This window comes from Dermacentor andersoni, chromosome 1, assembly GCF_023375885.2.
Source record: "Dermacentor andersoni chromosome 1, qqDerAnde1_hic_scaffold, whole genome shotgun sequence".
NCBI lineage: Eukaryota > Metazoa > Arthropoda > Arachnida > Ixodida > Ixodidae > Dermacentor > Dermacentor andersoni.
In genome coordinates, this window is record NC_092814.1 from 143,366,668 (window position 1) to 143,388,553 (window position 21,886).

The following is a 21,886-nucleotide window of genomic DNA, read 5'->3' on the forward strand; positions in this document are numbered from 1 at the left end:
CAAAACGCAGGGCAGCTGACTGCACAGCATACTTTCGGTGCACATTTTGTGTATTTCTACATATGTATACACTTTTTATACGTTAGTGTATTAATCCCTTATGTAAGATATGCTTTAGTGTCACCCTCCTTTTTTTCTTTCCCTCCTCTTTCGCTTCCCTTTGACCGCAGTACACTTCAGGTCTCCACCGTCAGGTGAGACAGTTTCGAAGGCCCCGGGCTTTATTACTCCCGTTCTTTCTCTTGCCATGATAAAACAACCGCACCTTTCTGGGCCATTTTTTCGTGGATCAGGTGCGAATCATACACATGTTTGTGAAAGAATGAATCGGGCCAGGCTGCCTGCGATGTTGCGCACCAACACAAGAAAGGAGGTAGGGCTCTTGGCGAGGAGGCATTTGTGTAGGGGGTCAGTGACATCCCTTTCCAATACGTATTCAAACGCCCCGTTTGTGCTGTTAGTTAGCTGTCTTCTTAATCCTTCCACATAGCGAGTGTCACTGTTCGCGCGTGTTATGGGTGATCACGGCGTGCTCACTGTTGCTGAAAAGCTGGGCCACCTCCTTTTCGTACCCATGACAGCTACGAGGCACTGTTCCCTGAAGCGCACAATCACAGACGGCTGGCGCAACGTCCGTTTTTTTTTTTTTTTTGAGGCGCTTCTCCTGTCTCCTTTAACTTGTTATTGACTACAAGTTGTGAAGCACCGTCGACGGTGCGTTATACGCTAAGAATGTTTAAAAAATCTTTAGTGATGACTGAGAAATAAGCAAATAAAGTGCCACGAACCATAGTGGGAAGGTGAGCTACGCTGCACGAAGCATCGACCAGCGCCTTGAACCGACAAATCTCTGCTGCCTAGTCCCATATCCCAGCCGCTGACCACTTGGTTTTATGTCACGAGCCATGCTTCCTGTATTTTGTCTCTCCTATTTTCGTGGTGTACGGTGCTCTTCGAGAGGCGGTTTCTGTGCGCCTCATGGCCTTCATGGAAATCCCCTAGTTCGCGCTGCTGCTGGATACGCTGCAAGCGCCACGCGTGTGATGTCATACCGATGGTAGGCAGATCCGCTCCTGCCAGAAGATGGGTGCGCGAGCTTTTTTAGTGAATCTTCAGGTTGTTTTGGCAGCGTACACCAGTGTAATACATCGCACACACGAACATCACGGCGCGCAATGACCTACGCCCACGCTTGTATGTTTACATTGTCCATACCTTGTGAGGGGCTTTTTAAAGGCTTATTTTATACGTTTTAAGATGCGTGAAAACATTTGCTCGACGTCAGGAGGCCCTGCACCATGGGATAATTATTATTATTATTTATTTTGAACACATATACACATATACACAGTTAACAGGAAAGGGGAAGCGACGAGCAGGCTGGCAACTGCCACCGGAAGGGGCACAACACCTGCCTACTCTTCTGAAGGGAGGTGACAGCAACACAGAAATGGAAGATAGGAAGGAGGGGAGGAGAGAGGAAAGGAAGAGCAACCGGACAAATCTAAACACTAAAGTAGAACACAGTACACTACGTACGTTGTTCCGCCGAGTTTGATTCTGCAGCCGGAATTAAAGTGACGCCGCGTCGAACAGCCTCCACAGTTATAAATCACATCCATGGTGTTGGAATCGCACCGCTGGCCCGAGTTGTTGGGGTCTCGGTGCTGACGCCCGTTATTGCCAATGGGTCGCAAGCCCCAAGGGTAGCGTTGGCCTGGCGGCCTGGGGCACTGGAAGCATCCGAAGGTCCCGGCAAAGCATGAGAAGACTGGTAACAGAACAACTTGTTTATTCTAACATAGCAAAAGAGCGGCCGGTCAGGTCGACCGAAGTGGAGAGACGGGAGAGCACGTAACTCAACAGTACAAATCGGAGCCTCTCCTCTGGCGTCCGGGGGCAGCTGCTCTTATACCCTCGGCGTCGCGGTCCAAAAGGGAAGGAGGGAAGGTCACGGGATGAAGGTCACGGGACGGCGCAGCAGGGGCCCACGACGGCGCGAGCGGTTGAGCCGAGAGACCTCCAGGCCCCTCCTTCGGGGAACTCCGCTCCCCGGCTGCCGCGCTTTGACAAGCGAGGGCACACACACACACACGCACACACGAAGACACGTGGCACTGAAACACGCCTGGACACGCTTGGCGGGTAGGCGTCGCGGCGGCGTCGGACGGGCCAAAATGTCCGCCGCTTTGAACAAAGCCCCGGCGTCCGTTGCATCCGCGCCGGCATTACCGCGCGTTGTAGGCGAAACGTAACAATGGCTAGTTCGCTATGCGGCTAATTGTGCGCTCCACGATGAGACGCCAAGTACAGCTGCACGCAATCACGATTTCACCGGTAGTCGGTTCACAATATACACTACAAGGTATTTGAACCCGCCACCTCCCATCTTCGAAGGAAGAAGCGTTAGAACACAGTACAGATCACACACAGTAGGGCTGGTCACTGAAGGTCACGCTACTACAGTATGTTGAATGTTCACGCTACAAACGTGAACCTAAGTTAGTTAACTCTAGAAAGGTTAGTAGGGCGCGATGGGCCTGATCACGTTTAGATGCACAACCACTGGGATATAAACATTCCTCGAGTGTCGCACACCGCAGGCCCCGGAGATGATAGTTTCTCACAAGCGATATGAACTGCGCACTGAAAGCGGGACACTCAAATATAAGGTGCTGAAGTGTCTCGTAGATGCCACAAGACGTACACAATGGAGTTGCCACACGCCCCTGTCTGTATAAACGTTCGTGCACGTTCACGCAACCAACCCTCAGCTTGAGCAGTTGTGCTCTAGCGCGACGAGGCAAGCCTCGACCGCGAACACGGGGCGGGAACGTTCCATTTGCGACGCGCTGATCTGGATGCTGCTTGAGTAGGTGGCGACGAATCAGCAGACGAGCGTCGTCAAGCTTGCACAAAATTTCTGGGCAGTCACAGTTGTTATGAGCGCAACTTGAAGCGAGCCGATCAGCCTCTTCATTTCCGGCGATTCCTACGTGTGAAGGTATCCATTGAGCAACGCGAGATACCCCACGTAATGTAATTTTGCTCGCAGAGTCAGTAACGCTACGCACAAGTGGACAATCAAGCTCACTGCGTTGTAACCTGCTAAGGGCAGAACGGGAGTCCGTAAAGATGACAACCTTCGATGTAGTTAACTCCTCTTGCACGTATTTCAGTGCAACATAAATCGCTGCTAGTTCTGCAGTTGTTGACGAAGTTGGATGAGGTATTTGAAAAATACGCCGTACTTGAGTTGATGGGCAGAAAAAAGCTGCAGAGGCGCCTTGATCGTCGTTGTGTACAGATGCATCTGTGAAAACTCGAAGATAATCTGGAAACTTTTCCAACATGTGAGACTGAGCCAATTGGAATATTGCCGAAACAGCCATATCAGACTTTTTGTGCATGTCAGGGATTGTGAGGTAAATGGGTAATACGTGTTTCGTGATACCTTTTGGAGGCGGAGACGTATCTGAAGCAGCATGTTCAGAAATGGTGGTGATATCCATAAATAATGCCGCCATTTTTCCCATGCGAGATAACGGGCGGTGAATGAGACGATCAAGGAGCGATTGACCATTCGATGCGCGGTGCAGACGCTCAATATGATACAGAGCTCTCTGATCTGCTTGCAGTCTCAGAGGTAACTGATGCGCTTCAGTGAGTAATGCAATAGATTGCGCCTCACGAGGTAATCCAAGCATTAGTCGAAGGGCAACGCGATGATCTCGCTCCAGTTGGGCCATCAAACTAGGTGGTATGTTCAAAATTGGTAATGCGTACAGCATGCCTGAGAGTACAGATGACTGGTACACCTGAAGAGCCGTTGTTTGGTCGCAGCCAGCACCTCGAGCAGTCAAGGCGGCCACATACTTAAGGAGGGAGTGCGATTTGCGTCGTACAGATTTAACGGCAGGACGCCAAGAGATGCGGTCATCCACAATTAACCCAAATAACGGTGTTGTCGCACCCAGTTTATAGGCGTTTCGTCAAGATACAGTCAGCTTATTGTTCGACGAGCGCGTTGTTTAGGGTGACATGCTATTGCAGCCGACTTAGCAGGTGATATGAGCAGGCCAACTTCACCCAAGTACTCCGAGGTAGCGTTGAGAGCTCTTTGCAAGCTTGCACGAAGCCGCGGACCAAGGTGCGAAGGGCCGCTTATCCACAGAGCAATGTCATCTGCGTAGACAGCTATGCTCACAGGGAAGTCAGTGTCCCGAGGCAAACGACTTGGAAGCGAGGCGAGTACGGTGTTAAACAAAAGCGGCGATAATACGCAGCCCTGTGGAACATCAGACTGCACATTTCGGTATTCACTAGTTACTCCTCCGACACGCACTTTCATCCGGCGCTCCGATAGAAAATTATGCACAAATTGGAGCAGACGACCCGAAATTACCGCGGTTGCAAGAGCGAAAATAATCGCCTTATGCGGAACTTAATCGAAAGCTTGCTGTATGTCTAGGAAGAGCATGTAGGCGGAATGCTTGTTTCCTTTAGCAAATTCGAGCGCTGAGACAAGGTCTGATATGCTGTCCAGAGCTGAACGGCGGCGACGAAAGCCACTCATGACATCAGGGAAAAAATTCAGCTCCTCTAGCCTGACATCTAAGCGAAACAAGACCATTCGCTCCATTAACTTGATGACATTTGAAGTTAGGGATATTGGTCGGTAGGACTTGAGGTGCCTTGCAGGACGCCGGGCTTTAAAATTGGTATTACCACGGACGATTTCCATTCAGCAGGGATTACGCCGGTTCTCCATACTTCATTATACTCGTCCAATATACGGTCATGGAAACTCTTATCAACGTTCCGCAATGCTTGATACGTCACACCATCTTCGCCTGGAGCATTGCGGCGTTTGGAGGGGCCCAGCGCGTGTCGCAGCTCCTCAAGAGTGAAATCTGCCTCGTCCATCTGGCAGGCTGGACCGTAGGAAGCGGTTATGGTGCTGTGACTTGTCAAAGAAGGAAGGTCGCCATTTGTGGTGTCACTGGATGCAGGAGAGACGAAAATGTGCGCAAATGCCTCCGCTATATCTTTTGGTGACTGGCCAGTCGCTATGCTCAATGCAGCCGTAGGATTCTTGCAGATTTCAGGAGGGCGGAGAGCCTTCAGTATGCGCCATAAATTTTCAAAACCACTTCCAGTGTGCAACGAACTACACAAAGCTTCCCAGCTCTTGCGGCGAAGCTGTTTTGTATGCCGCCGTATGGCTGCATCAATGCGATTGTATATAGTCCAGTCCGTGCGTCGTTTAGAGCGCTGTGCCCCTCTATAGGCGCGCCGTCGTCATGCGCGGAGCCGCAAAAGCTTTAGATGTGGATTTGGTTTGCCGATACTCCGTCGTCGTTGTAAGCACTCACTCATAAGTTTAAATAGGCTGTCTTGAGATGGTGCCTCTGAGATCAGCTGTCGGAACTTATCCCAGTTAGTCACTGTATAAACGACATCCTGGCGACCCGCAGCATGTCTTGGTGTTAACCAAATGGGTAGGTGATCTGAACCCCACGGGTCGGGTTCACATGACTAGGCTAAGCACACATCTCTCGTTGATATAGCAAGGTCTATAGTGGAATGCTCCTTTCCTCTATCTATAAATGTAGGTGAACCGTCATTCAGTATTTGCAGATCGTTCTTGATAATGATCTCGCTAATCTCTGCCCCACGATTGTCTTGGGGATGGCTACACCATCGTGGATGGTGGGCATTAAAATACCCGCATAACACAAACGATGCACCACACCGAGACACTAAGCACTCAAGTAGCGAGGTATCGGAAGAACGTGTAGGCCTGTCGTATATGCTTGCCACCGTCGTATACACACCTCTGAGGCTCACAGTAACAGCTACACACTCAAACTCATCGTCACAGATGCCGTCTGTGTCAATCAACGCGAAGTCCAAGTCAGCACGAACGTACACTGATGCTTTTGAAGCATTGCATGTATGCGCCGCCTCCACAAACTGGAAAGAGCCACAAGCTGGTTCCGCGCATCGAATGTTACTGTGGACACCCACGAAGCCTTGCAGTCGATATTCGTATTTCCTTACGTTAGTTTCCTGAAGCGCTATAACGTCTGGTGGAGTCTTCATAGCAATGAGTCGAAGGACTAGATCCGCGTGCCGTGGTCGCCTCGACCTGATATTCCATTGCAGCACAAAGGGGCGAGGCTGCTGACAACTGTTAGAATCGTTCCCGGTAAAACGTCTAGCGAAGGCCGTCGAGGACAGGAACGAGCGCCTCCAAAAGTTGCTCTGCTGCTGACGCTGCTGGTGTCTGGCAACCGGCGATTAGAGATCTAATGACGTTGACAAGCATCTTCAGAAGATTGACAAGTTGCACATCGTCGTTGGCTGATACCGGTTTAGGTACTGTGTTTGCAGTGCTTTCCACTGTGGTCGAAGTCTTTGTAGATACTTGTTGCGACGTTTTCGATGGAAGCGCCGGCCACGATGTGTCTGAGAGGCGGAAGGTCCGCCCGCCTACTTTCCGATGCGTTGTGTCTTTGTCACTCTGAACGCGCTGCTTTTCCAGTCGCTGGTGCAGCACTACGGCGACGGGAGCTTTCATCTCCTGCTGCCTTCTTTTTGGCTTTCTCTTTTAGTGCCTTTAGTTCATTCTTCAATGAGGGACACCCTTTATCCGTTGCCAAATGTTCACCATTACAGTTAGGGCACCGATATGCCTGACTTTCACAGGAATCTACATGGTGATTCCCACCGCATTTGGCACAGACCAGATCATTGGTGCAAAATCCCTGAAGATGACCAATCTTAAAACATTTATGGCATTGCAAAGGCCGTGGTACGAAAGGTCGAGCAGGATAGAGCACAAGTCCAGCCTTTATATGACTAGGCAGCTTTGCAGAGGCGAAAAGTATCTTCATACACTTTGACGAGCCCAGCCTTCGAACGCTAATTATTTTGCATGGTGGCGTGCAAACGATCATGTTCTTAAAGAAACGTCGTCTTTAAGATCTAAGTCCGCATCAGATTCGACACCAGCTGCTATATTTGTACCCTGTGGTATGTAGGGGCGCGTGTGGACCCCACAAATTTCAGACAAACCAAGTAGAGTTTGCACCATCTTGTCATCAGTCGTGCCAACACCAATGACATTTTTCCAGGGGTTCACGCGAACCTCTTGGATTAGTCCAGGGGCAAGTTTGAAGAAGAAATCATTAAGTTTCTGTCGAGAGATAGCATTCAGGCTTACCATCGCGTCGACGGGAATGAAAGCTACTGTCGTAGTCTTGATGGTGCTGTATATGATAGTCACTTCACTTGAGGACGATGCCGCAGACGTCCGTCGTGGGCGGCGGTGCTTGACAGGTATGAAAGCATCCGAATCTTCCGATCTTGAGTCAGAAAGCTCGGAATCGGGAGCGTCGGATCCTACTGCCGAACTGAGCCGCTTCCGAGCCGCGGGCGATCTATGCTGAGCGCCAGACGCGTCCAAGACCATATCTTCCATGGCAAGCTCCGCGGGGAGGATCTCCCAGCAGAGTAGAAGACTTCAGGGTTCAGCACAAACGTCGTTGCCTGTTACTGATGCACAAAAATAATGCAAATAGAGAAAAACTGCAGCACCAGAAGAAAACCAGCAACCGAGCACAGTAACTTCGGCGATAATGTCCAATCACAGCGGGAAAATGCACGGTAGTTTCGAGTGTAAAACGTGTGTCCGGTATCGTATCGAATGCCTTAGGTACCACGCTAAGATAGAAAACTGCGTGCATATTGCAGTAAAATGTAGCGCATGACACGGAAGGCGAAAAAAGACGTAAGGAAGAACCAAGTTGTATCATTAATACATTTGTATATGTACCATTTCTACGCAGAGAGAAGCGAGCGGCGTGGAGCGGCGACACGTATATGAAAATATCCTGAACTAAAAATTGATTTTCTCGGAAGTTGTGGTGTATGGAATATCCCATGGCTATATAACAATAAATATTACTGCCGGACATCATTGTTGGCGTTTTGTACACAATGACAACAACGAGAATGGGCCGCGTGGACGAGCAAATTTATTGTGTTTATAGGAGCGTTGAATGCACAGACGCACGGAAAGCTTTACGGCGACGTTGTGGAAGTGCTCTTCCTTCAGCGTCATTTGCCGTACTGGCAAATATACGAGGCGCGTGGCTTTACGATGCGCCTATTCCAATAACTTTGCGGGCTCTCCTGGAAAGAGAGCTCACATAGCACGCTAACAGCACTTGTCTCTCGGCCATCGCTTGACACCCGTGCGTTGCGTGTGCTAATATTAGCTTTTGTCGGAGTGGCGGTGTACTTCACAAAATGTGCACCGATGTGCATGGTTCAGCCACAAAACTTAGCTTTTTTTTTCCTGCGTGGTGTTTCCTTAACGTTGCTTTTCGTTAGGCATTTGTACGCCGCACCGCATGTATCAAGCCGCAGTAGTTAGTATTGCACAGCTGTTAACCAGTTAAGTAGTTTGCCACTTTCTACTTTCCTAAAAAATGGAACTAAACATTTTATTAGACGGCGCATCCGAGGTTTAATTTTACATAACACTGTAATTATTGCTCCTTACTCCTATGGCTCCTATTCTTTTGTCATAGGAAATACATATTTAAGCACTATATTGTAGTTTCCTTGAAACACTTTGGCTGCTTTACAACTTCTTATGTATGTCATTTATCCCGTCGTTTGGTTTCGACATCTCGTTCACAGCTTTTACGTCTTGTGTGGTATTATTTATCATTGCGTATTTTGTCTGCTGAGTTTTCAACTGCGGTGTGTTTTAAAGCGAAGCTTTTTTTGTCAGCGCATTGTGTAGCGCATTGTGTTGTCGTCTCCCTTACGTCCTGGTTTGCTGGCGCTAAATATGCTTTCAATTTACCAACACGCCCAACAAATGGCAATGCTTTCTTTGTCCCTTCCCCGCACTGCACGGGTGATGGCTGCTGCCTGTTGTCTTGCACGATTGGCCGGTACCGAACTTGTGCGAACAAGCAGCGCGTATAGTGCAAACTGAGGCAGCCTGGGCAAACATGCGATGCACCTAAGCGCGGACGTGAGCTCCAATACGAACACGCCGTGGTCGTCATGCCGTAGTCGTCATTTGATCGCCTTCAGTTCATTGTGGTCATTCCTTCGTTGTCATGCGTCGCCGTCATCGTTCCACCGTCTTCATTATATTGTCGTCACTGAGATGACATTTCGTTTTCATCACGCCGCCGTCGTCATGTCGTCATCATCATTCTGCCATCGTCATTTGGTCATTTCATTGTTGTCATGTCATCGTCGTCCCGCCACTGTAATTACACAGTAGTCGTCATTCTGTAGTTGTCCCATTGCCCCCATTACCCAGTCACAATCGTGTTATTGACATTCCATCGTCATCATGCCCTCACCGTCATTCCGTCGTCAACATGTATCGCTGTATATCTTGCGTCGCCGTCATACAGAACTGTCATGCATTCGTGGTGATACTGTCGTCAAGACTCCGGAGTGCTCGTTCTATTCTCGTCATTCCGTTGTAGTGATGACATCGTCGTCCTACCGTCGTCATCATTGCGTAATCATGGTCTTGCCGGCGTGTTCATTCCATCATCATCATTCATCGTAGTGATTTTAGTGTCGTCATCTCATTGTCACCATACCGTCGTTGTCACGCCGTCGTCGTCCCTGCGTCATCGTCATACAGTCGTCGTCATTCCAGTTTCGTTATGCCATTGTTGTAATACCATTGTCTTCATTTCTTTGTCGGCGTGCGTGAGATCCGCATGGTGGAGTGCCAAAACTCGAGAATGTGTCCAACTTGGCCATGTGTTTCGCTATATTTAAATGGTCGTTCAACAAGAACAGCGTTTTAGAGCGCAGCTCTTACGCACCCGTTCCTGTGGCGAGCGTCAGCGTTGTCCCTCGTAAGCGAGCGAACGAACACAGCGAAGGATGAAAGCGAACGCGAAACACAGCGGGAGAGGAAAGACTGCGATAGCGAAGAGAGCACGTGGAGGAAAGCGGAAGAGGAGGGTGCAGCGGAACCATGAGGCGGAAAACGGAGGCAGGTATGGCAAAAGTGTAAGAAAAGCGTTGTGTCGCGCAAGGCACGCTTTGCGGCGACGATGGCTATGAGACGGCGCCAGAGTAGCGTGCGTCGTCTGTATCAAACCAACGCGCTGCAGGCGAAGGTCTCTTTCCGGCGGCTACTGTGAATCGCGCCTACGCGTCACCCACGCCTCGCCTCTCGCGATCTCCCGATTAGCGAGGCAGTCGCGCCCCACATCGCTCCGTTTCCAACGTGCCGCACGGAGACATATTGTCCGCACCATCCAATACATTGCGAAATGAAAACACGCATACAACTGAGCTCAGATATCGCATTATGCAGTATCGTAATTGTTGGTGAATTTTTTTCGCAAACATCTGTGATATTATTCCTACAATGCGTGGGACCCACATGTTTAAATAAAGGAAGGAAAAAAAGATGCAGGACACCATCAGTCTCAACTGCAAAGAAGCAAGCAAGCAAGCAAGCAAGCAACCAAACAAGCAGACGGACGGACGGACGGACCGACCGACCGACCGACCGACCGACCGACCGACCGACCGACCGACCGACCGACCGACCGACCGACCGACCGACCGACCGACCGACGGACGGACGGACGGACGGACGGACGGACGGACGGACGGACGGACGGACGGACGGACGGACGGAGTATATTGGCAGGCAATTTCATTGTGTTCAAGATGTCTAATGTCTGAGGCTTTGACTTCTCGTGTTGCGTTTGCATGTAAGACATATTAAAAAAATTGGATGGAATCCATCCGACTCTACAAGCGCACGCTTTCATGCCCTAGACCCTAATTTACACCTCCGTAGTCTGTCTGGCCTACCAAGACGTGCGTGCACTCTTCTAGCCCGTCTACGGCTTGGAATAGCATTTCAAATGTGATATACTTTATCTAGCGTTCGCGTTTCTACATTTTCCGCGTGGTCAACAACGTAGAAGATCCTTTCTTTTTTGCCAAGTCACGTCATTTCGCTCTTATTTCTTATTGGCTCAATCGTGCACCTGGCGTTTTGCACATGCTCCTGTTGCGTTTACATCTAAGACACAATAAGGAAACTATGATGGAATCTATTTTCAAGGACGTGGCTGCACCCTTCTAGCCTGCCTATGGCTTGGAGTAGAATATTGAAATGTGTACTCTTTCATGACCAAAATGGCCAATAGCCAAGTTTGTGATTTCTGCGGTTGTAGCGAAAGGATCGCGCACCTTCTTTGCGAGTTTCCGGGCCCGGCAGGCGGTCCAGGACAGAGGGTTCCTGGAATAAGGGACCCTCCCAACTCGAGTGACAAGTCATTGTTTCAAATAAGGGTTTATCCATCAATCCATCCCTCGTTTCAACCGGCGAAGAGCAGCTTGCTCTGAGCCCCGCTAGACGAACTGGACAAGCACGTACTCTAAAGTTCTTGTACACTGGCCTACATGAACATCAGCGTGAGCCGTTATAAAGGCGCTGCTCCGTTATTTCAGAGATACCAGACTATGTGACAAGTTTTGAATGTGCACTGCGTGATGTTTAATGTATTACTGGTACGTTGACATTGTGTATGCAGCTATGTGGCACCTTCACAGACGGTGTGAAAGCGCCCACAAAGACAGTTCTGTATTAGCTTTTCTTTTCTTCTTTTTCTTTAATCTTTCGCACCATTTTCCCCCTTCCCCGGTACAGGGTAGCCAGCCGCAGATATCCTCTGGTTAAACTCCCTGACTTTCCTTAGCCTTTGTCTCTCTCTCTCTCTGGCATCACGACGTCGAGAGGGGTAATCAAGCTAGTTTCTCTCACGTTCGATGACCTGCTGCCGAACATCGCATACTACTTCGCTTAAGACGAAGCTTTAACTCGGGATCATCTCAGCTTTCCCTATTCCAAATACATGTCAAACGAAGAAATCATCTCATTAGCCAGCCGCTTGCCCGATTCAAATGAAATTTGTTGCATTTGATAGAGAACCTCATGTTCCAGCAACTGTAGGGAGATGAATTTTTATTTAGGACCTCAAAGTCTTTATATAAATTGCCGAAAGTGTAAAATTTTCTAAGAAGCGAAAAAAGAAAGGGAGCAGAAAGTGTACAAATCCGTAACTTGGCACCAAAAACAGATGTCGCCCTTATGCCAGTCGTATATGTTACATAATTAATGCGTACTAGCCTGATCTATACGCGGTTTATCTGTGTATCATCTTGTCTTTCTTTTTGTGGTCGTTTCCTCTGCGTTATTCAACCCGGTAATCTATGAATTTGCACCTTACGGGAAATTGTTACGTTTACTCACAAGTCCTACTCACAAATTAGAGGTGCATTTCAGATCGGTGCATAATGCATTTATGTTGTCCGCTTTATAGTAGGTGCAGATTACAGAATTGCGATATCATATTTATGAATCTTACCTGCAAAGTTGTAAACTTCATGCATGGGACGAAATAAACTGCAAGAGGGCGCGGTAAGCGCAACTGATTGCAAGCAGTTTCGGTCCCACCTTCAACAATCCTCTTCTTAGTGGTACGTGATTTTAGTGTTTCTGTTGCCTTATAGTAATCTACTGAGTGCCACAAGCTGATGCACGAAGTGCTGTGAATTGTTGTTCTTAATATTGTTTGTGTATACCTGATCCTATGCAGTGCTGTGTGTTTAGTGTTGGATAGCGTGTAATACATTATTGTACTCACTCCTATCTTGGCCCTGTAAAGGGCTGATAGTATGTTCAAATAAAATGAGTAAATAAAGTAAAAGCAGACAGTCTGATGGGAGCTAAAAATTGAGTTCTACATATGACCATAATAGGTAACTGTGGTCGAATTCACAAAGCTTTTCATCAATAAGTATTGTTTGCCACTGCCCGGCCGGCTTGGCTAATCATATATACATTCGACATCAGGACTGGCTGGCATTTTCTCTTGCAGATAGTTCTAGCTTAAGAATTAGGCTTGTGCGAATAAAATTTTTCAATTCGAAGTGAAGTCGAAGCGAACACTAATTAATGTCGAATAATTTCGAAGTGAATAGTTCTAATAGTTGTCGGATTTGTATAAAACCCTTACATAAGAGCCCAGATGCTGAGAAACCTAAGAACGTTGGCTCTTGTTAAAACAGCGACAAGTTCATCTGTGGAGTTAGTGTACTTCAAAAGTACCGTTATTAATGTTGAATTCCAATGGCAGATCGTGAGCGCTCGGTCGGATCACGAACGGAGCGCGTCGCTCCGACTGAGCCTCCTGTTAGTCTACATTGCGGCTAGATTATAAAGGCGGAACGGCAACACGGTAGACATTGTCGAGAACATACAAATCCCGCATATACTACTGCACAATAATTCTAAATAGCGGTCTTCCTTCACGCACGTGGCTAACCGTCACAGGAGACTACTTTGGAAACTAACTGCAAGTACTGTATATGTCATACCCAAGGGTGTACCTGGCCTTGTGGCCAGTAAAAGTGACGTAATATTGCAAGCTCGGCGACGTCCCCAACCTTAACGAGGCGGCACACGAGGCTGCGCGCGCGCTTACAGACCGCGCGGCTTCACCCGACCACTCGGAGAATAAGGACGCGCCCACTACATACAATGAAATCACTAAACACTACTACCTACAACGCAGACAATATAGCACGCCACACCGCACGCTCACTCGAGCTCAAGCGGTTACGCTCAGAATGCTACAGACAGACACATACCCCACTCAAAACAGATTACACCATTACATGCCTGAGCTCTACGACAAGTCTTATTGCACCAATTGCAATACATCCCTTAACGTTTATCATTTACTCTGGCCGTGCTCGCAAGCTCACGTAAACTACGAACAGGACAAGCGCAAGTTTGAAGAAGCAATCCGGAGCGAAGAACTTGCTCCCCAACTCTGGGCCATCCAGCAGGTCCACGACGCCGCCAGGAAACTCAACCTCCCGGTTCCGTCGTGGGAGACGCCCACTCCATGAGAGCCCAAAGCTCTCGTGGCCTGCAGGACCTGAATAAAGTTGATTTCCTTCCTTCCTTCGGCCATAGCATGCTAACGGACGACAACACAGAGACAGTGTGCTCAATTCTTGTGTCATGACTTTTGAGTCAAGGTGCAAAACCAACATATCCATGTATATGCCTTAATACTTAATCACATCTCAATTTGCAGCTGCGGCGGTACGTAGCCCGTGAGTGCGGATAGCAAAATCACTAGCGAAATAATTGGGGGCACCTTAACGAAATCGATAGGTAAAAATCAAAAGCCGTCCACGACGGCGTCTCTCGTAGACGCTCTGCGATGTTCGGACGTTAACAATGTTTGCCGACTGAAGAAAGGCTGCCGCTGAGTGCTTCTGACGGTTAGCCTAGCTTGTTTACTCCGTAGCATCAAAAAGAAAAAAAGAAAAAAAAACGAAGTACCGTATCAAAAGCCCAGAATCAATCATCGCTCGTCGCGACTAAACGCTCTTAGTACGATAAGTGATTTCGGGGCGACGAGCGGCTACGCGTTATCAAGAACACTGATATCACCGGCGGGACAGGCATTGTGGCGAAGTTCAATGCGCAGGGATCGCTTTTAATTATTTTCTTTTTCTTTTGTTGACGTCATCACGCATCACCGTGGGAAATATGAAAAGTTTAAGGTCAGTACACCACGTGGTGGCACTGACGCGAACTAAACCCTCGTGTCCAGAAAAGTTGCATACGTGATCGTACTCACCAAATCTGCGAATGGAATGCGTGCGCTCACACGGGCGCACTTAGTACATGGAAATCAGGTGACAGGGCGCTAGGCTACAGGTGGAATAGAGAGGAATACAAGAGCTTGGTGGCGAAACCCACTACCCAGTTTGAAACCAGGCGCTTATAGCATTCATCCATCATCCGGATCATCCCACCGTTCCAAACGTCACTATAGAGCAAGAACAAATTTCAGATGTCACTATCTAGGAGCAGGAACAAAACGCAAGGCGCGACGCAGCGTCCACGTCCTCCCTGTCGTCCACAGCAGCCCGCGATCGGAAACACGCGACCGGGACAGGAAGCAGAGGCGGGTGAAAGAAATACGTCACCCGGACTTCCAGTCAAATCTGCCGATTTCGACGGAGCAAATATTATGGCTCCACAGAGCGATCCGGAATCGGCGACTGGTCCCAATCTGCCATTGGAATAGGATTGCTCCATACAGAGTAGAAGAACTTGACTAGGATCTACCATTAGAATTCAACATAAGATATTTTAATGCAAATATGTAAGTTCAACATTTATTACAACTAGCCCTGCGCAGAAAATTTGTTTACAGGGTCTTGCTCACCATTGTGCTTCAGTGCAATTAAAATTGCGGGGTGGTTGAAGTTGCGGGAGCGTTATGCTATCGCCCGTCTTGCGTGAAATGCCTCCTTCACTGTACGACGGCGGCAATTTATGATGTGTTGTGCAAATTCAGCTTGACGCTTTTCATAGACACACGAGATTAATCCGTTATCCTCTACAAGCGCACAAGCGAATGAGGCGCATTGTGGTGTCGTCTCCCTTCTGTCCTTGTTTTCTGGCGCTTAATATGCTTTCCAAGAGAATGAATTTTTTAAAATTTCACAGCAACATCGGGGTGCGGTTTATATGCAAATTCTGACTTCACGTGTGGCTTCACGGCAGGGCGAATTTCTCCCTCACGTGTGGTTTCACGTCCGGGTGGGTCACGCTAACCTGAAACCATCTTTAGGGCAATGTTCGCCGTCAGCGTTGCCGAAGAGGTGGGGAACAGAACAGCTCCCCGAAGATATGACGTGGGCGATTCGTTCACCGACGTCGGTTTTTTTGGGTGCGGGCCACAGCGGCGGACCGACGCCGTGGCTCTTCACCGTGGGATTTCGCATTGCGAGCCGCAGCAGATCCAGCGCCGGGAACGTGACATCATCACTTGGTCACGTGGGTTTTGGTACTATCGGACGTTAACGCCAGACGGACGCCGGATTTTTCGCTTCATCGGGCATATAAGGCTTTCGCCTTAATACCTATAAGCAGTATCCAAACGGCAGTCAGTGCCCAATGCATAAAAAGAAAAGGATACGAACCCATGTCGCAGCACGTGAAAAATGCAGTTTGATGTTGTACTTTACTACTTATCACCTTTTTTCCCTTGCTTCGTTCTTGTTTCAGCCGCGCTAATGTTTAGGTGTCCATAGTGAGACAATTACGATGTCCGTAGCATTTATATTTCCTACCTGAATTTTATCTTGTTCTAAAAAACAAATTACTCCTCCTCCTCTCTTTAACACGACATAGAATAACCCATAATTTTTGAACCATTGCTAGAATGAGAAATTATTAGCATATTCCTAATTGCAGCATGCCTCCCCCGCTTGTCTCAACTTACAGGGGCTGCCGGCTGTACATGATCAATGCAGGCCATTGAAGCATCATACTGCTAGTGCACCATACCATCCCGATTGGTGATGCCAGGATTGCTGAGGAAGGTGCGTTCGCACTTATGCTTAACCTCGACGCTAAAAAATCGCCCGGAGCTGATGGAATCCCGAATGCGTTTCTTTCCCGGTACGCCGAATGGGGTTCAAAGTATTTAACCTTAATATTCGAGAAATCACTGTCATGCACGAAAATCCCAACCGACTGGAAGTACGGGAAAGTCATCCCCATACCAAAAACAGCAAATCCCTCTCTCCTCACATCACACAGGCCAATATCTTACTTTGCACATGCGCAAAAGCCCTCGAACACATAATTTTCAAGCCCATTTCCGCCTTAACGACAACCCAATAACTGACGCAAGACAACATGGTTTCCGGCGAGGTTTTTCTACTCAGCTCGTAGAAACAGTTCACGACTTAGCGACAGCTTTAGATAGGCAAGACGAAATTGGCTTACTATTTCTCGATTTTGAAAAAGCATTTGATCGCGTCTCTCACTCCAAGCTACTGCTTAAGCTAAAACCTATATTAAAGAACCACCCCTTAGTTAAATGGATTAAAGCATATCTTTCATTACGGAAACAAAGTGTTCAGATCAACGATGCAGCTTCGATAGCCGCAACTGTAGACTCAGGCATTCCACAGGAATCAGGATTACGGCCGCTCTTCTTTCTTGTCTTTATCAACGACGCCATCAGTGACATACGCGTCAAAATAAAGCGTTTTGCAGATGACTGCATTTTGTCCAACGAAATAAGCAATTCAAATGATCAGGAAGCTTTAAACACCTCGCTGTCTACAATGCAAACATGGTGCTCGAAATGGCAGATGACTATTAACATCAAAAAGACTGTTGCAATGACGATTACTCGCAAAAAGAATCACCCAACCCCCACTTATAGCATTAACAACCAGTCTTGGCGCACATGCCCATCATCTCTTCTAGAATCTGCAGAACTGGAAAACCTTGCAATAAGGCGTTACCCGGATAGAATGAAATTTTTCTTCTTACCCTATAACAGTCAATTAGGACTAGATAAAACATTATATATTCTACCAGCTAGCCACCGCTGCAAGCGCTCTTATCACAACAAAAAGGTTAGAGATTTTTCCTGCAGGACCAACGCATTTAAAAATTCCTTTTTCTTGCCCACGATTTCCGAATGGAACGCATTGGCTGCCACAACTGTTGACTGTCTAACGGTTTCATCCTTTCTTTCTGCACTTTGTGAATAAACCATAGCGTTCATCCCTCGTCTCTACCCGTTATATCATGATTGGGGAAAGGTTTCTCTTATGCTGTTTGTTATGCAGATTCTTGTTCAATGTCTGCTATCTTGTTGGATCTTATTGCATACTTGTGTTTTGTTCCAAAAGCCCACTCTTGCCTAAGACCTGGTAACAAAGCTGGCAGTACTTGGATGGATGGATGCAAAACTTTAACCAAGGTCCTGAGGTAAGCGACTCAGCGCGCTGCGGGCCGCTCCCACGTTGGGACAGTCATGCCATGCCCGACCGCCGCATCGTGGGCCCTCTGGACAGCCCATAGTTGCGCCCCGGCATCGGGGCTCTTGATAGCGGAGAGCCACTTGTCCTCATTGATTTGTTCTGTGCCTCGTAACGAGGGGCAACGCCAGAGCATATGGTCGAGGCTAGCGATGTCATTGCAGTGCCTGGAAGAACTAGTGGCATAGGTGTCGGGATAAAGCTTGTGGAATAAAGCCGGGCTCGGATACGAGCCTGTTTGCAATAATCTGAGGGTCAATGCCTGCGCTCTACTTAACTTCTTGGAACTTCTTAACTTGGAAGGGGAAAGTCTCTCCTGCCGAAATAAATGTGCTGCGCAATCTTATTGTATGTGGTTGGTTGATCTCTGTTCTCCTCCACTGCGGGCCGGCATAGGAGTTCTCCATGGTCGCGCAAAGCGAGACCTCGCGCCTTGGAGCGGGCCAGCTCGTTGAGGTTTGTGGGGCCTCCCATGATAGATCCCATGTGAGCGGGGAACCACGTGAGAGTGTGGGTGGCGATGCTTTTGCCGTCGAGGATGCGACAGGCTTCCTTACACACAGCGCCAACGCTGAAGGCGCGGATGGCTGCCATGGAGTCGCTGAAGATATTGGCAAGTTTGTCGTCCAGGAGGGCCAAGGCAATGGCCACTTGCTCAGCCGCAGGCGACGACGTGCTTCGTACCGAAGCGGCGTTAACGGTCGAACCCCTATGGTTGATCGACACTACCGTGAAATTGTTGCTGTTGCCATACAGGGCCGCGTCAACGAAGCAGCTGCCGCCAGGGAGTTCTGTCGCGCGGCGTAGGAGCGCCACCGCCCTGGCCTTCCTTCTTTCTACGTTACGCTGGGGATGAATATTGCGCGGGGCGGGCGATATGATGATACTATCTTTCTGCGCTTTCGGAAGGCCCTGGTAGGCGTCTTCGACAGTGGCCGGTGGGACGCCCATCTCTGTTAGGAGTCGTCTGCCTGCCCTGGTGCCGGAGAGCTTGAGAATCTGTGTCTTTCTTGTGCTTCTGCAATTTCTTCCAGGGTATTATTAATACCCAACTGCAGGAGTCGGTCGGTGCGTATTTAGTTCGGTAGTCCGAACGCGCTCTTGATCCCCCTCCTTATCATGTCATTTAGCTTGTCTCGCTCGGCCCTCTTCCAGACGTGCATGGCCGCTACGTACGTGAAATATCTTCAAGAAACAAGAAAGAAACAAGAAAGCGTGGACTAGCCTTATCACATTCTCTTCGCTCAGGCCTCTCCTTCTGTTAGCTACCCGCCTGATTAGACCGATGACGCTATCCGTCCTCTTTGCTAGTTTGTGAATGGTGACGCTATTCGTGCCCGCTCCTTCGAGTGTCATTCCCAAGATTCGAATGGACGCGACTTTCGGAATGGTATCTCCGCACTTGGTGTAGAGATTAATGTCAATTTCAGTGAGGGGTTTCCAGTTCTGTGGCTTGCGGCCCTTTCTAGTTGGGCTGTAGAGAAGGAGCACCGATTTCTTTGGGGAGCACCGGAGTCCCGTGTCGGTTAGAAAGCGCTCTGTAGTGTCGACAGCTTCCTGGAAGCGGCTTCGACTTGTCCGTCACTGCCACCCGCGCACCAGACAGTGATGTCGTCTGTGTAGATCGTGTGACCGATGCCCTGGACCTTGCCTAGGTATCTTGAGAGGTCGAACATTGCGATGTTAAAGAGGAGCGGTGAGATGACTGACCCCTGGGGGGTGCCTCTTCTGCTCAGTTCCATTTTCTCCGATTCGAAATCTCCAGCCTTGAGGATGGCGCATCGTTTGCTCAAGAAAGATCTGACGAAGGCATGGAAGGACGAGCCTAGGTCGAGTTTGGAGATGCCGTCGAGAACGAACTCGTGACGGATGTTTTCAAAGGCCTTCTCCAGGTCCAAACCAAGGATGGCTCTTGTGTCCCGAGTGCAGCGTTCCAGGATTTGTATCTTGATAAGCATCATGGCGCCCTGGGTGGAGAGGCCTGGCCTGAAGTCTATCATGTTGTGAGGAAGAAGGTCGTTGGTCTCGATATACTCGGCAATTCTGTTATGGATGGCGTGCTCGGCCACCTTTCCTACACATGACGTCAGTGAGATGGGGCGGAGGTTGTCCAAGCTCGGCGGTTTACCGGGCTTTGGGATTAGTATGACCTTCGCCAACTTCCATTCTTCCGGTACAATTCCCTCCTCCCAAATCCGATTTATCTCATCTGTGAGAAACTCGATCGATGCGTCCTCTAGGTTTCTGAGAGCCTTGTTGTTAATGTGATCCGGGCCGGGCGCTGACCTACCATTGAGGTCGTGTAGGGCGCGACGGATTTCACTGACGTTGAAATGCCCCTCCAGCGCGGAGTTCGGCTTCCCTTTGTATACTGGGTATGACGCATCATCGGCCCCATTTTTGAGCGGCAGGTACTTCTTAGCTAGCATCTCCAGCACGTCCTTTTCCGAAGACGACTTCTTGGCTTCGTGGAGCGTTTTAGCGAGGACACTTCTCTGGTTTGACTTGGTGCCGGAGTCGTCGAGCAAGTGTTTGAGAAGATTCCACTTGCCTCCCGTGCGCATCTGCCCGTCGATTGAATTGCAAATTTCGTCCCATTGCTGCCTAGACAGGGCTTGGCAGTGCTCGTCGATCTGCTTGTTGATCTCGGCTATCTTTTTTCTGAGCTTGTGATTTAAGCGTTGGCTTTTCCACCTCTCGAGAAGTGATTGCTTTGCCTCGAGAAGATGTGCTAGCCTGCTATCCATTTTGTCTGTCTGTAGATCCGTCTCTATGGTTTTGGTGGTGGAGCAGACATCTTGCAGAATTAATGCGCACCACTGGACGAGACTCTCCGGCTTTTCTCCACGGGCAGCGCGGGCCTTGCGAACCTCACGGAATTTGTCCCAGTCAGGGACCGAGAAGGCCTTCGTTCTTTTCTGCTCCACTTGTAATCTGGTGACCGTGATGTAGTGATCGCTACCGAGGTCTATGAGCAGATTCGACCACACGGCTGAGCCAGCGTTTTTAACAAAGGCGAGATCTGGGACAGAGTCCCTGGTCGAGGAGGTGCCACGTCTGGTGGGAAAGGCTGGGTCCGTCAATAGAGAGAGTCCCGCATCTCCCGCCTCCTGCCACAGGCTTCTGCCCCTGACCGTGTCGTGCGTGTAGTTCCACGCGTGAAAGGGGCCGTTGAAATCGTCGGCCACAACCAGTGCAGTTTCCGGCGAGTTTCGTTGTCCTAGTGAGGATGGTTTTGAAACGTCTGTGATCGCTCGGGCTGCTATATACGTTAAGTATAAAAATGCTGGAGATGTTGGATTGACTTGGGATGACTTCTACTAGGGAGGTCTCCGTCTTGCTAGGCCGGACCCCTAGATCGTGTGCGACGAAAGTGAACTTGCTGCAGACTAATATGCAGATTCCTCTGCCGTCCTCACGGAGAGCAAGAGCTTTGTATCCCTGGAGTGAAACCAAGGAGGTTAAAGAAAATTTTAAAGAAGTTTTAAAGAAGGTTAAAGAAAGTTTAAAGTTTAAAGAAGGTTAAAGAAAGCTTTTATATAACCTCCTTGAGTGAAACCTGATCAGGCATCGTTTCTTGCAATAATATAACATGTGGCTTTTCCTTGTGAGTGTGAACAAACTGCTGCAGGGTGCATCTTTTATGGTGGAGTCCCCTGCAGGTCCACTGCCAAATCCTAAATTGGGTGTGTGGCCCCATCATTGCTGTATAGAGCACCTTCCGGCGTTGCTACTAGGGTCTCGACGGAGATGGTTCTATTAATCGGTCTGCGGATGTGCAGTGGTGGAGGCGTAGATACCGACGCGCCATCCGGGAAGTAAACGGGACGTACGTGGGTCGACGTCCTGATGTCCATTTCCTGCACCTTGGACTCTATCTCTGACATTCTGTTTTCTAAGGATTGAATTTTAACGTTTTGCGCGTCTAATTTCT

General features: G+C 49.0%; 1 long non-coding RNA gene across 2 annotated transcripts in view; it reads left to right on the plus strand.

Annotated features, from left to right (window-relative positions):
* LOC140216898 (uncharacterized) overlaps nt 1-21,886 on the plus strand; it is a 229,481-nt gene that overhangs the window by 71,597 nt on the left and 135,998 nt on the right. For both annotated transcript variants that reach the window (XR_011893577.1, XR_011893578.1), the window contains one exon: nt 16,397-16,494. This is a non-coding gene — a long non-coding RNA (uncharacterized lncRNA). The remainder of the gene's footprint in view (nt 1-16,396; nt 16,495-21,886) is intronic.